The sequence below is a fragment of the Triplophysa rosa genome, linkage group LG6 (genome assembly GCF_024868665.1).
Source record: "Triplophysa rosa linkage group LG6, Trosa_1v2, whole genome shotgun sequence".
Lineage (NCBI taxonomy): Eukaryota > Metazoa > Chordata > Actinopteri > Cypriniformes > Nemacheilidae > Triplophysa > Triplophysa rosa.
The window spans coordinates 11,788,473-11,803,554 of NC_079895.1; the positions used below are offsets into that span (position 1 = coordinate 11,788,473).

At 38.3% G+C, this 15,082-nt stretch overlaps 1 protein-coding gene across 1 annotated transcript in view; it reads left to right on the forward strand.

Moving 5' to 3' along the window:
• The window catches only part of kcnh3 (potassium voltage-gated channel, subfamily H (eag-related), member 3), a 130,256-nt gene that overhangs the window by 1,213 nt on the left and 113,961 nt on the right, over nt 1-15,082 (forward strand). The window lies entirely within an intron of this gene.

The following is a 15,082-nucleotide window of genomic DNA, read 5'->3' on the forward strand; positions in this document are numbered from 1 at the left end:
AATGAAAGGAATTTAAGATACTTGATGTCTGGGTTATTGAGTTCGATATAGCAGAGGCTGGAGATGCAAAAGAGATAAAAAATCTGTTCAAGACAAAAACAGGTGCATTTGTCAGTATTCCATCACTGCAGGTGATTATGAAACTCCTCACAGTCTCTCATCTCATTATTCTCTCTCTCTTACTGTCTTTATTACAATCTAGCCCACTAAACGTAAATCTGCAAATCTCTCATGATCTCATGTTTAGTTTGTGAAGTATCTGGGAACAGAAGGGATGAGTAACTTGTGCTCTCAGGGTGCGCAGTGGCTGTGTGGGTGGTAGAGGGTCGCGAACATGGCACGGCACATCCAAAGTGGCTATAGAGTCTGTCTGAAGGGGTGATCCCAACTCTTTTAGTGGGAGTGGTGTAACCTTGGTAAATGAGAAGGATTAAACAGCTCAGTGTTTAACCATCACCATTGTGTAATTAAGAAACGTTAAAGACATAGTTCTAAATAAAAAAAATTACATAGGGCCTACCTTTGTTTTGTTGTAAACCCACATTTTCCAACACAATCTCACTGCTGTTTGTATTTTACAAGGTCGTATCTCATTTGTACGCTTTAGTGTGATTTTCTTTTGCACCAGTGCATTTAGGGATGCGGCTTCAGTATTGTTTTTTTCCAATAATCGTACGTTTTTGTATGATTCACATTGTACAAATTTATACGGATAAGCTTCCACATAAAATAGTTACGAATTGAGATCAGGCTTTTTATTTGCTCTCCTTCTTTTCTGGAACAGTATGTAGTGTGCACTAGCTTTTTTATTGGTAAAGCGGAGGTAACACACGCAGTTTCTGCCATATTAATCTTGAGTACCTATAGAGTAGTACTGCATACTTCGTATCTTCGAAGAGTTTTTTAGTTTGATCAAATTGATAAAAGACAGATACAGCTGTACGATTATTTCCAAAAATAGGTGAGCCCCTGAAGGCAAACCCAGCTGAACTACAGTACAACGTACGAAGCGCATTGATGGGCGTGCTCTTTTTCCCTCTCTCGCTGGTTGACGCGTGGGCGTGCTTTTCGAGGAGAATTATCCAATAAGGGACTAAGAAAAGTTGTTACGTAAGGGAATTTCATGTTCAATTTTTTTTCCCAAAACCTATACGAACCCTAGAGGGGTGGTTCGAGCACAGAAATACTATGTGATGCATCCAACTCGTTTTTTGACAAGTTGACCATGTAGCATGAGAATCCAGCATATTTAACATTGGAAACACTGTTGCACCACTCCTTTAACTAATTTTGTCAATGATAAACAAGATGAACACTGAGAAATCTAGACTGAGTCAAGAGATTGAGCATCATGACTGTGGATAGAAAACAACACATAATTAATAGTGTAGGAAAACACCTGCATGGAGATCCCTTGTTCTTTTTTATGTCCTTGCCTAAAGATTATTCAGTCATCAACATAATTACACAGTGTACCAACCAGAAACAGCTTGATGACGCAAAGTTTCTACAGCTGTGTGCGACTTAAATTTAGAACAATGAGGTGTTATTGAGAGAAAAAAATAAAACGGTAATAAAAAGGACAAGAGCCAACATATGATCGTTATTGCTCAATGCTTTGTGTAGTCAGGGTTGGTTAAGACGAAATGCTTTTATTACTTGTCACCTGTTTAAAATATGATGTTTGGTCAGCAGGATTTAAACTCAATGAGATGCATTATCAAGGTTTTATTCTGCTGTTTTATGCCAGAGGAAAGGAGAGAAAGAGGGAGAGGGGAGTTTTGTGTTGCTGGATAGCTGCCATTGGTGAGGAGTTCAAAGACAAGCTCAGAGAGATGAGTTAGGACTTTATTAATACTGTAGAGTGCCTCAAATTTGCACATTCTGCCAGAAAGTGACGGTTCCAACATCCAGCGGATCTGTGATATTTTGAGTATGCACTCATAATGTGCAGTGTTCCTAGATTGTTTGAATAGACCTTACAACCATGTAAAAGAGATTTTGTTGATTGATGTATAGGTGTTTTGATCACTACACATCACAGCCAGGAAGAGTGGGAACTCTGAATAGCTTTGGTTTCAGAGAGAATGTAAAAAGAATGTCATTTCTCTTTTGTCAGTCATATTCAGTCAAACAGTCATCCAGAGCGATCAGCACATTTCCCACAGATTAAATGGAGGCCTTTCCATTCACCGAACACAGCTAATTACACCCCCCAGTAAAACAAGTGCAGTAATCATAATTATCTGCCGCCAGTGTCAAGAATTCATCTCAGCCTTTCTGAGAGTTGGTAAATCGCAAAAGACAAGAAAGCAAAAAAAAAAAAACATCAGCATGAGTTATAGACAGACTCAGTTCGCTTCCTGATTGCAATTAATAGAAATTAATCTTGTCGTTTTGGTGTCGGTAATATACAAAAGTCTTTGGAAACTAAACAACACTTACAAGCGTATTAACATAATTGTATACCAACAAATTATTGTAACTGGGTGACAACAGAACAACGTATAACCTTAACATTTAACGCTTAAGACGCAACAATTTCAAAGTGGCATATGCAAACAAATGAATTTTTGAGCCATTTTTGCGGTTACTTTGAGCAGCTATCCCAAGGTTGTTTATTATGTTTATGCCTAATATAAAAGTTTTGCCCCAGGTAAAAAATTGTGCACTAAAATACACTTTATTTAATTACACTTGCATAAGTGTACTTAAAGTCTTCTATTTTCACACATTTACAAAATTGTACTTAAAATACTAACGTACTTCTATTCATGGTTGAGTTTTTATCTTAAGTACAAAATTAGTGTGTGAAAATAGAGCACTTCAAAAACTGTGTATTTTAGTGCACATTTTCACGTGGTCCATCAAGTCATAGTTGTTCTGTTGTTGACTCATCCTCTTTTCATTTCAAACCTGTATGACTTTCTTTCTTCTCCAGAACACAAAAAAAGATATTGTGAAGAATGTTGGTAACGGAACAACGACAGTACCTGTTGATTTTTATTGTACGGACACAAAACCAATGCATGTCAATCGGTACCGCCATTGTTCGGTTACCAGCATTCTTCAAAATACCTTCTTTTGTGTTCTGCAGAAGAAAGTAAGTCAAACAGGTTTGAAAAGACAAGAGGGTGAGTAAATGATGACAGAATTTTCATTTTTGGGTGAACTATCCCTTTAACAACCTCACATTCACACTTTGTCTTAATGCACACAAACACACACACACACACCCACACACACACACACACTCAAAACCAAACGAGTGTGTGTACTTTATAAAAATGTGTGTGAGAAAAGAAAGCTTCATGAATTTTTAAAATCTTTTAGTCAAAGCTCTCAGATGGATATGGCCATAGGGGTCCAAGCCTAAATTTCCCTAATCGAGCCTGCAAGCCTTTATTAGTGAATCGTCTATATTAATTGTGTCCGTCTGTTCTCTGTAATCAGGTTAGAGTTTGTTCCCTAGATGGACCCTTTCTTGACTTGTGTGTTTGTCACAAGTCACACACACACACACACACACGCACATGTGTGCACAGACACACACACACACACACACACGCACACACACACACACACACGCTCGGACACACACATGCACGCACGCAAACACACTGCTCCCATTTAAGCTGCAGACCCCGTTCTGTATTTGTTCCAGTCAGCCATTTTGGCCACTTTTCTTGCACCTGTGTGGAACAGTCAGATGTAATCCGGTTCCTGCTTATCTACTGTATCTGTCCGTCTGCTGTGGTTCTCATTTCCATAAAAATTTTGTAAAATCATCATCTGTTCGAAATTTTCAAGCTGTGTGTGAAGCTTTCAGAATTGTTTTTGGTGACAGTAGTGGCTGATACCGATTTAGCACATTTTTAGTGTAGTAACAATGGTATTTTTAACTGTGGTTACCATGGTGAATTTTTGTAAGGGTTTGACTGTATCTAAGAGTGAACGATATTTTTGGAAGTAGAGAGGGTACTGATAATCAACAATCTACAACTGTCCATTTGGCATTTTAGTCGAATTAACACTGACCACGGCTATCTCAGGATGTTAGCATGATGGTTTTATGCCAGTTTTTTGTTTGCCTGGGAGTCTGTCTCCAGGGTAGAGTAGTGAATCCACAGTTAGACACAATCTGCCCCTCATTATAAACAGCAGACAAGAAAACATTGGCCGCTGGAGAGACATAATTTTGGAGAGAGTCAGGCTGTGAATGACCTGAGAGACGTGTCGTGGAGATCATTCTGTGCCAACATAAAATCTCAAATATCAAAGTTGACATTCCTGACAGAACCCTTTGTGTATTATGGATGAGAGGTCTGGTATCCAAGCACAAACTACTCGGCATATAGAACAAGCCTCCGATACTGTGTCCATGTATTGAATTCTGCATTAATGCAGCTAGAGAATTGTCTACAGTTAGAGCAGTGAATTATATCACCCAATGGACAATATTTAGTGAATTTTTTCATATTTGTAACAATACTGTACTAATTTATTTCAAATTATTAATAGATTACAATTAGAGGATTTAAAAAAACAGTTAACCAGTAGGATACCATTCACACACAAGTACCAAAATATCAGTAAGCTCTGTGATGTCATTAAGCAGAAGTTTTTTTTCCACAATGACTGTGACGCTGACAGTGTTGTTTTTATTTAAAAAAATGTCAGGTTTTGACATTGTGTCCGAAGGTATGTGGTTTATATTTTTGTGGCAAACATTTACATTCATGCACTTGCTCTAATTCAACTCATCGACATTGAATTAGATTAATTCAAACTAGATTACTGAACTTTCTCTTTGACTTTGTAAACAAATTGGTTGGACCAAACAGTGTAAAAAAATGATCTCTTAATGGTAATTTACCGGTAATTTACTAAAGACTTTTGGAAAAGGGCTAGTGATGTTAAGCAGCTGTGAAACACAGTCAAAGATTCTGAGCCGAGAACAGTTTGTAATCGTTCCGTGTCGAACCAGGAAACATAACTGTAACCGTTTCAGACTGTGCTTAGAATGGTTCGGCGCGATGGTGGAAAAGTGCTCCATGTTTTCATATATTTACGGTAGGAAATTTACAAAATATCTTCATGGAACATGATCTTTACCTAATACCCTAATGATTTTTGACAAAAAAGAAAAATCGATCATTTTGACCCATAAAATGTATTGTTGACTATTACTACAAATATACCCGTGTGACTTATGACTGGTCTTGTGGTCCGGGGTCACAAATGTAGTCAAATCACTGTATAAAAATGGCTTCAATGGTCTTACTATAATAGCTATTGAAGGCAATCCGACTGCTTGTTTGGTAAGGCATTCATTTTTAACCCATGCTTGACATGGTAAATAAGTACTGTAAAGGTTATTTCTAATTCTTTCATTATATCGGTTCATTGAGTACAGGGCTGAATCTGACTTAATGCGTGTTGTCAGTATTTGTGTAAGTAGACTAAGAGACTGTTAAAGGGAGAGACAGAACATTAAACTGAGAAACACTCAGCATGTTGTGAGGCGTAATCTTCCAGAAATATTCCTTGAACATCACGACACCTACATAGACACTCACACAAGCAAACACGTTTTGCTGTATGCAGAATTCCTCTGAAAGCTTGAATGCCACAGTGACTTTAATTGGTTTGAACAAATGAACTCCTTTTCATTGGTCTATTGGCTAAGCAATGACAAAACCTATCTAATAAATCAATAAGGGTTTCCATTTACTGTGGTAATCTAATGCCATAAATTGTAGTTTGTGAAATGGAAGGTCTGCTATACCTGGTTAATAAAAGCTCAAAGTCTATTAAAGTTTTATAGTGTTAAAACTGTTAAATAATAACCAGCAGGCTTCGGAAGAGAACCGTGAGCTGTGGAATAATTATTACACAAATGTTGTCATGAGCCTCTGGTGAAAAGACAAACCTGGCGGGAACGTATGCCTTTCTCTGTACAAATAAAACCTGCTTAAATTTGTGGAGGTTTTATACTCAGTAAAAACCAAGTGACCTTGGTGGAGATGTTTATGCTTAGGTTTATCATATATCAATTAAAAATGCCTAAAATAAGTGTTTTCTTTTGTTTACTTATTTTATAATTTGTTTAAAATCCACATCAATATTATGTTTAAAGTAACTTTAGCCACAGTTTGTTTAGCACATCAATGTCCATTTTAACATTTTTTGCGCATGTTCTATGAGAAACGATATAGAAATATATCAAATATGTAAAGTTGCAGTACCCCAAGAGATTTCTCTCAGGGAACAATTCTTCTCCTTCATATGGCCAAACGATGCTCAAAAGAAAAAGACAAACAAACCAAAGAGGACGCACCTTAGAGCAACTTGGGGGTCTCTGAACACATGACCTGGTTCTGGTGCCAGGCAATGCTTCAATGAATCCCATTGAATCGTTGAATGAATGGAAGCAGAAATATCAATATCACCATGGTGTGCTCTTTCTAGTCCTGGAACTCTATGTAAACATGAGTAGATAGCATTGAATAATGTTTTATTACCTACTAACTCTCTGTGAAATATAGATTCATTTGTCGTTGTTGAAATGAATTGATAATCAATGAATGACATAGTGTGAATTGAGTGAGTTTAATGTTCCCAGATTTCTAGTCATTTCCACTCAACTATTAACATTTATTTCTGCAAGATATTCCCATAATTGAAACATAGTCACATTACATTGACTTTGGATGTTTACACCTGCACCTCTTAAATCTTTAGCCTGCGTCTCCCTGTAATTCATTTTGCTTCTTCACAGATAGTGGAGGGAGGGATTTGTGAATGAGTCAGAAACGGGCGGTGACCATGACAAGTTTCAAAGTCATTGTCACCCAGGATCAAAGTCACTGCGCCGAGAGAGAGAGAGTGAGAAAGTGCAGTGTCCTGTAACAGCATTCTGGTAATGTTTGTGTGGGGATCTCTCACATGAAATGCTTTGTGAAAGTAGAAGCTGTGTTTACTTGTGTGTATGAAATTTTGTTGTGGGAATGCAGAAAAAATTATACAGAGACAGATTTAATATGTTGTGGGTCACTGCATATTCTAACATTGGTGAATTTATATATTTTAATTCAATATATTTAAAGTAATAGTTCACCCAAAAATGAAAATTCAGTCATCATTTACTCTCCTTCTTGTCATTTCAAACCTGTATGACTTGCTTTCTTCCACAGAACACAAAAGAAGATATATTTGAAGAATGTTGTTTAATGGCACCCATTCAGTTGCATTGGTTTAGTGTCCATAAAATAGAAGTGAATGGGTGCCGGCGCTGTTCGGTTACCAACTTTCTTCAAAATATCTTTTGTGTTCTGTGGAAGAAAGTCATACAGGTTTGAAATGACAAGAGGGTGAGTAAATGATGACAGAATTTTCCATTTTGGGTGAACTGTCCCTTAAAATGTTCAGTTTGGATGTTTAAAGGAGTTTGTTCAGCCGTGTTTTCAGAATGATTGCAAGTAAACTTGCTCACAGATTGTATTTTCAGGGGGTAATTTTATTCGCTTAAGTGTGTCATTAAGCTTTACTGGTTGCAGTGGTCTGGAGATGTGTGTTACGTAACATAATCTGCTGTTGATTTAACTTAGACCCACTGTGACTCCAAATGTCAGCCATTCACTGCCTGCGAAACCCACGCTGCCTTGCTTCACATGGCGATCGACACGGCCCTCTGGGGAGCCATGCAGATGTGTTGTGCAGGATGACATGAGCCATCATGTCAGGCCCTCAAACTGAAGTACTAATTAGCTTTAGCAATGAATTGCTCCTTGAGTGTAATTCCATCCTGCTTCAAGACATCTGTTCTTCTTTGTGTCTCTGTTTGGTGGCTGTAAATGTGCTTTTATTTTCCAATTACATAAATGTGGTAGTCTGTAAATCTTTAAACCAGTTATAGGAGCAATGTGGAGATTTTAGCGGCATCTAGTGGTGAGGCTGCAAATTGCAACCAACGGCTCACTCCACCCTCCCTTTCGAAGCACTACAGAGGCTGACACAGAACTAAGATGTGGTCACGATTTTTTTGTACTTTAGAAACAACATTGCGAATTCCATGTAAGGGGGTATGTAGATATATATATATATATATAGTTATGTATATTATATTGCATTTCTGTCAATAGATCCTCCAAAAAACTACACACTGGACCTTGAAAAAATTGCCATGAAATAATAATTTTTAAAATTGAATTTTGCAATCAACAATAGCCATAAAATCGCCACGAACAGGAAATTACAACTGACTTTATTTCCAAATCATGATGTATGTTAACTGAAACAGCATATCGCGCAAGAAATAAATATGTGGGTTTGGTGCTTTGCTAGATTTCAGTGGGTTTTATATGACAGGTGCTTGAAGGTGCAGGTTTATAACTTATTTGGCTATTGGCTTAGCTGCCGCGTGGTCTTGCGCATGTCAGCACAAAAGTACGATTGTTTCAGCTGGAGAGCATGTTATTACATTTTGTAGTTCACAAGTTCACAAGGACCACACCTAATAGAATTTCATGTTGACTTTGTAGGGGCTAAATTTGTTCCCTCAGACCGAGTAATTCAACCCAGCTTCAGTTAAACATCTGTGCTATAAAACATCTGGTTGTGACTCTAACATTGGTGTGCTTTTCTGTGCACGCAAGATGTGCCGCGTATACCTAACCAACACCTGGCACACGGTAGCTCTTCAGCAAAGTTAAGGGAATTGTTTTCACATTTCTCTAAAGCATATTCAATGTTTACAGATGACTCAGATTTCATAGAATAGAAGTAGAAAGCATTCTGCCTTGTTTAAGTGACAAGCAAACAGAACAAAAACCACTAAGCCTCAGTTAAGCGCTCGCCCTTCCGTCTTTCCTGCGTTTTCCGCTGCGGCCAGGCCTCTGCGAATCAGCCAGTAATTGGCTCCGCTTCGAATACGAGCAGACGCTTAGTGCAGCTGATGGAATTCTCTTGATTAAATATCCTCTGCTCCATCAGAGGCGAATGCGCCGTGAACCGCTTCTCTTTAATACACACACCGGCATGTTAGAGAGAACGACCCTGCAAAACCCAAAGGCACTAAAGAGATCATGGTTCAGATTTATGAAGATATATCCAAAACATTTAGCCAACTAATGCAATGTCAAACTCTGTTCTCTGCTGGGGTCTCACAAAGGAAACAACTGACAGTTAATGGGTAAACATTAATGAGAGAGAGCAGGTACACACATTCTTTCGCAATATTTAGATATTCTTTAAATGGTAAGTTTGGTAAACCACAGAATGAACAACAAATCACAAAAAAGCAACAAAGAGTGTTTTTGGTTTAATGTCGCTGTCCATGGTCCTGAGGAAGTAGACCAAGAATAATTGTTCTTCCTGTCTGTATGAAATAAAAAACATGTTTTGTTATTTATAAACCATATAACCTGATGGATTTAACCTTACACATTAGCTCTGTTATTAGACTATAATGATACTCAGGTCATATGCTCATATGCCAATGTTCTAGCGACGTTATGAGAGCACATCAAACAACTGTGCCGTTTTCAAAGAAACTTTTTATTGTGCAGCAATGTTGTCTGTTCAGATTAAGAATAAAAAAGTGTGGCCAGAGTTGATGCATGAATGGCACTTAGTAGCTGGCTTGTGGGTTTTGTTTGTTTGGATGTGTTCAACCCTACAACTTTAAAGACATAGTTCACCCAAAAAATGAAAATTCTGTCATCACTTACTATCCCTCAAGTTGTTCTGATCCTGTGTAAATTTTGTTGTTCTGCTGAACACAGAAGAATGATATTTATAAGAATGTTTGAGGCCAAACAGTTCTAGCGCACTATTGACTTCCATAGTTGGGAAACTAGTCAATGGTGCCCCAAAACTGCTCAGTTTCCAACATTCTTTAAAATATCTTGTTCTATGTTCAGCAGAACAAGTAAGGGATAATCCACGGCTAGCTGTGCATTAAAGGATTTTAATGCATACATGGAGGCCAAGAACCACGAGACGCGAACTGCATTCAAATCCTATGACCTGCCATTTAACAATTCCGTTAGAGTACATTTTAGTATTTTTACATGCTGTGCTGTCATGCTTTTGAGTATTTTCACATGCCATACATCAATACAATCCTTACACCCCCAATTTGAAGGCTATGTATGTAATTGATCCGTAGTAACTAGGTTAACAGGTCAAAAGTGCAATAAAAGGAAAATTGTTTTTTCCCCCAATATATTTGACTAAATACAGAATTATCACAAATATCAACCTCAAACTTGTCAAAGTAATAAACTTGCATCAAACACTTCAAAATCACATACAATTTATTTGGACTGTTTACATAAAATAGTTTGTGAGTTATAATCATTTTTGTAAACAGTGCCATGTGAAGTAAAACAGATAAAATACTGCTTTTGAGAGCAATGTTGATTGAACAGCTAAAACAGACCATGTAAAATAATAAATTACCCTAATATCTGTACTTTATCAGAACTATAGATGCAAAAAGGCTGTGATGACACTTGTGACAGTTCCTGACCAGAATAACGCAGAGGGGCTCTTGACATGTTTCACACATAAATGGAGTGCATTTAAATTTGTGGGGTCAAAAAGATAAATAAATAAATAAAACATAAATAACCCAAAACAAACCTAAACATACTGAAACACACCGCTACATATACACAGCCTAGCTGTGATGAGACTTGTGGCAGTTCCTGTCCAGAATAACACAGAGGGGCACTTGGCAGGCCTCGCACATGAATGGAAATTGATTGAAACTGGAGCAGATGAGCAGTCGGAAAGTTCATCTTCGTCGGAAGCGAGTAGTAGCTCCAAAACCCCCGCGCTCGTATACTTCTTTTTCCGTGCAGTCATAACGTTACGCATCCAAGTGTGTGTGTTTGCACTTGCGTTTGTAAATGTGCATATGTGAAAGAAATGATCAAGCAACGGACTGTAATGATAAAGAGACACAACGACGAGTAGAACGTGCAGCATACCGCAAACGGAGATCCAATGTCGCGGCTTGTGATGTCACCACATGCGACAAACCTTAGGGTCATAGTGCACAGAACGTGATTACGTGATAGGAGTCGTAGGAAAAGGTAACCACGCAACCACTAGTAACCTTAGATCTATAGAACATGTGCACAAAGACGTGCGATGCATTTTTACAGTTTTGTGTTATAGATTTTTACACAATTTGTGCAGACTCATTAGAGGGCGAAAACAACGCAACAGGATCGTGTTGTAGGCTTGATCTGAAAGTGTAACCTCTGTCATTTTGTATGCAAAAATAATTATTCCGCTACCCATTTGGATTCCGTTTTTATTGGCTCTTGAACAGAGACACGCACGCTCCCGTCGGTTTTAAAGAGTTTTAATGCATGGCTAGTCATGGATTATCCCACTTATACCATTGTCATTTGCCAAATTAAAGCTGTTATTGATATTTACGGTGACATTTTTGATCAGACAAGTGAAAATGACTGTTTTCGTCAGTTTAATTTCAAACATTGATCAAACTGACTGGAACTACCTGTGCATTAAACGATTTTAATGCACACCTTCCAGCCAATCAGAATCGATTATTCAAACAGACTATGGTATAAAGAATTTTATACAGTTTTGTAACAACTTGATTGTGAGAATTTTCATATGGGTGAACTGTTTCTTTAACTTTGAAGCCATTTTCAGAACTGTGTGTATGTAAACCACATAGTTTGTGTATTTAAACAGCATATTTACATTATCTTATCCCTTGAAGTCAGACTAGTGATTTCCATTAGGGTTCATATTTTATTGCTATGCCCAGTGGTAGAATTAGACTCCGGACAGATTTTAATCGACAACATGAATTATTTAGTGGTAATGATTTATGAATGCCATGGACTTTGAGCTTTTTGTTGGCATGTGTGCCAGTGTTAACACTGAATTGGTTATTATGCCAAAAACGAAAAGTTTGTAATTAGACTTTTCATTCATTGTGTTGAATTTGACGAGAGACTTTTCTGTTTAGGGTTCTGCCAGATATGAGCTTGATCAGGTTTTTGATCACATTCTGTTTACATGAATCTTATATTGGCCCTTTGGTGTGTTCAGTTGTAATTGTTATCTTATACTGTCAGGCCAATTATAATGACTGCAGGCTAACTGCAATTATGTCTCCAAAGGTATTGTCACGTTGTTAAATTCCAGGTCCCTAAAGTATAGCAAACTAAACCCACCTAAATAGAGGAAATGTTTACTAGTCTACATGAACCTCAAAGGCATGTTTCTGATGTTTCTGTCTCTGATTTCTGTACCTTCCCGGGTTTACAGATGTGTTTGTTCTCTAGTGAAGTCGTGTGTGTGCGTTTGTCAGATGGTAGGGGTTGTGTCCTCCCTGGACCTCAAAGCAGCAGGCTGTCTTCTTTAATTGGAAGCTAAAAGACAAGACAGAGTGAGCTGAAAGTACCACCAGAGAAGAAAAGTGTTTTTTTCTCGCTCACATGTACTGTAGCTCTGTGCAAAAGGCTTGGGCATGTTAGATGCTTCACTAAAAAATGATAAATTAAAGATTGTTATGTAAATGTATATATTTTTCTTTAGTGCTGAAGGAAAAATCAATACAGATTTCCGGTCATTCTTGGGCATTAACTGTGATAATAAAGGGAGATTTTTGCACGGTCTATACTGTAGCAATACATGGCAATGATACTGCTAAAATTGTAAATCTGGACTTAATTAAAAAAATGACTTAATTTATACAGTGTCAAAGCCCACATGAAGAACTCATCACTGCCAAGCACCAGCAAGGCTTGATAGATATAGACCAACAATCTAAGGATGTTCTGGAGGAAGGGTATCCCTTATTGGACACCAGGGATTTTACCACATTGTAGTGCGTAAAGACAAAAAACCCACGATCAACCACAAATACAATAGAGTCCCCTGGTGTCTTAGTGTCCTGTATTGAACTTGTTGGTGGGATACGCTTGTGTCTGCTACTACAGATCGAAACAGCTGTGCAGACTGTAACAGATATACAGATTCTTGTTTCCTATATAGACCAGTTCGCAAGATGTAAACACTGACCCATCAGCACTTCAGGTTTCATTTTTTTAATCTTACATTGTTAAATCTTAAAGTGGCCGTAACTCAGACAGTTTCTGCATATCTCATGTTAATCTTGAGTACTTACAGAATAGTACTGTACCCTTAAAATATCTGTGGAGTCTTTAGTTTGATCACATTTAAAAATAAAAGACAGATACAGCTGTACGATTACTTCCGAAAACATACGACGCGTGCGGGGGGAGGGCGGAACTAAAGCACGTGCGCACCCATTGCCAACAAAACATAGACATATGATTCAGTTTCACTTACCGCGTGCAGTTCATGCCCGGCATCTTTTAGTGCTGAGACCGATCCATCTATCAGTTTCAAACGATCTCCAAATCCAGTGTTACATCCACCGTTTATATAACATACATCACTGAAATGCCGTGAACAAACAAACACACCTCAACTTCTCTCACTATCTCAAGAGTAACGGGCTGCAGCTGTAGGCCCACAGAGCAGCCAATCTTGACGCAGCGCAGATAATCTTGATGGTAAGCGGGTCTTCCTATCGCTCATCGGTTGACGCGTGGGCGGGCTATTTCTTTCACCTTGCCATTGCCGTACTTTTCCTGGGAGAATTGCCCAATAAGGGACTAAGAAAACTTGTTACGTAACGGTTTTTCATGTTCGAAAAAAACTTTCTGAAACCTATACGAACGTTGGGGGAGTGTATCGAGCACAGAAATACTACGTAATACGTCCAACTCGTTTTTTGACAAGTTGACCATTTCAAGCATGAGAAGACAGCACGTTTGTCACGAAAGCTGTCACGACCGGGGGGTGTGACAGCGAGGAGAAGAACCCAAGCGCAGGCAGCGGTAATGGTGTAACAAAACAAGACTATAAAAATGCTATATAATAAACATAACTATGTCTTGAGAGATGTATAAAGACCTTACATAATGAAGCGTTATGTTTTTATCAGTTTAGAATGTGCTATTTCTATCTACATACACCGCAGGTCCCCTAAACTGACAAACTGCTGTACAGAGCGTGTTTCATAAATAGGTTATATCCTACGGCAAAGAAGCGAAACGTGACGACATCTTAGTTCTGTGTCAGCCACCGTAATGCTTCGAAAGGGAAGAAAGCTATCTAAATTTGATACGCTGGAGCTTCACATTTTGTTTGCATATTTGAAAAGTGATGCCACAAAGTTGTGGGTGAACGGTGATGGAATTTTCATTTCTGGGTAAACTGCTAAAAACATAACAAATACATTTGTGTGTTCATTTCCAAATTTGTTTTTACTAATTTGTGTTCTATTTTTAACTCTGCTACACTGTTGAAACTGCTCAGTTGTCAATCAAACGCATGTTTAAAGGTTATATGTCAAGGATAAAGTGAGCACGAGGCTGACATGAGTGATGGAGTGCATATGTGACTGACAAAGAATGTGAATCAGAAAAAAATCTTTCCTTTTGGAGGTGTGTGTGTGAGTGTATCTTCATTCCCAGAGGCTGTGTGAAGACAGAAGTGTAAAGGCAGGCTCTTGCTTTGGTTCTCTGGAGTTCCAGCGTGGAAGAGTGATGTCCCAGTAGATAGATGTCCCAGCCAGAGTATGATCCACAAAATCTTTCATTGAGCCGCTGACAGAATCAAACAAACAGACAGGTTTGATGGATTACAGACAGTCTGAACCTTGAGTTACAGTCTGTGTGGAGATCAGATGACCTTTGTATAGAGAATGTGAAGCTATGTCATGCTGTGCGCCATCTTGCGATCGCTGCTAGTGCGTTCAATGCAGTGTTTTGTTTTTCTTGTTTGAATCAAAAATATAACTATGGTAGGTCAGTCTTGCTGTGTTAAAAACTGCAATAGCATTACGCAGAGTCGTTCAGGAAAAGCCCCTGGTTCTTTCACTTTCGATTTCTCCCTATATCAAACAAAACAAGTAACGGCACATATCAAAACAATAATAGCAGTGGAGTATAATCCTCCCAAGATGGCGGCGCCACTGCAACATGCAACATCAGGCGTG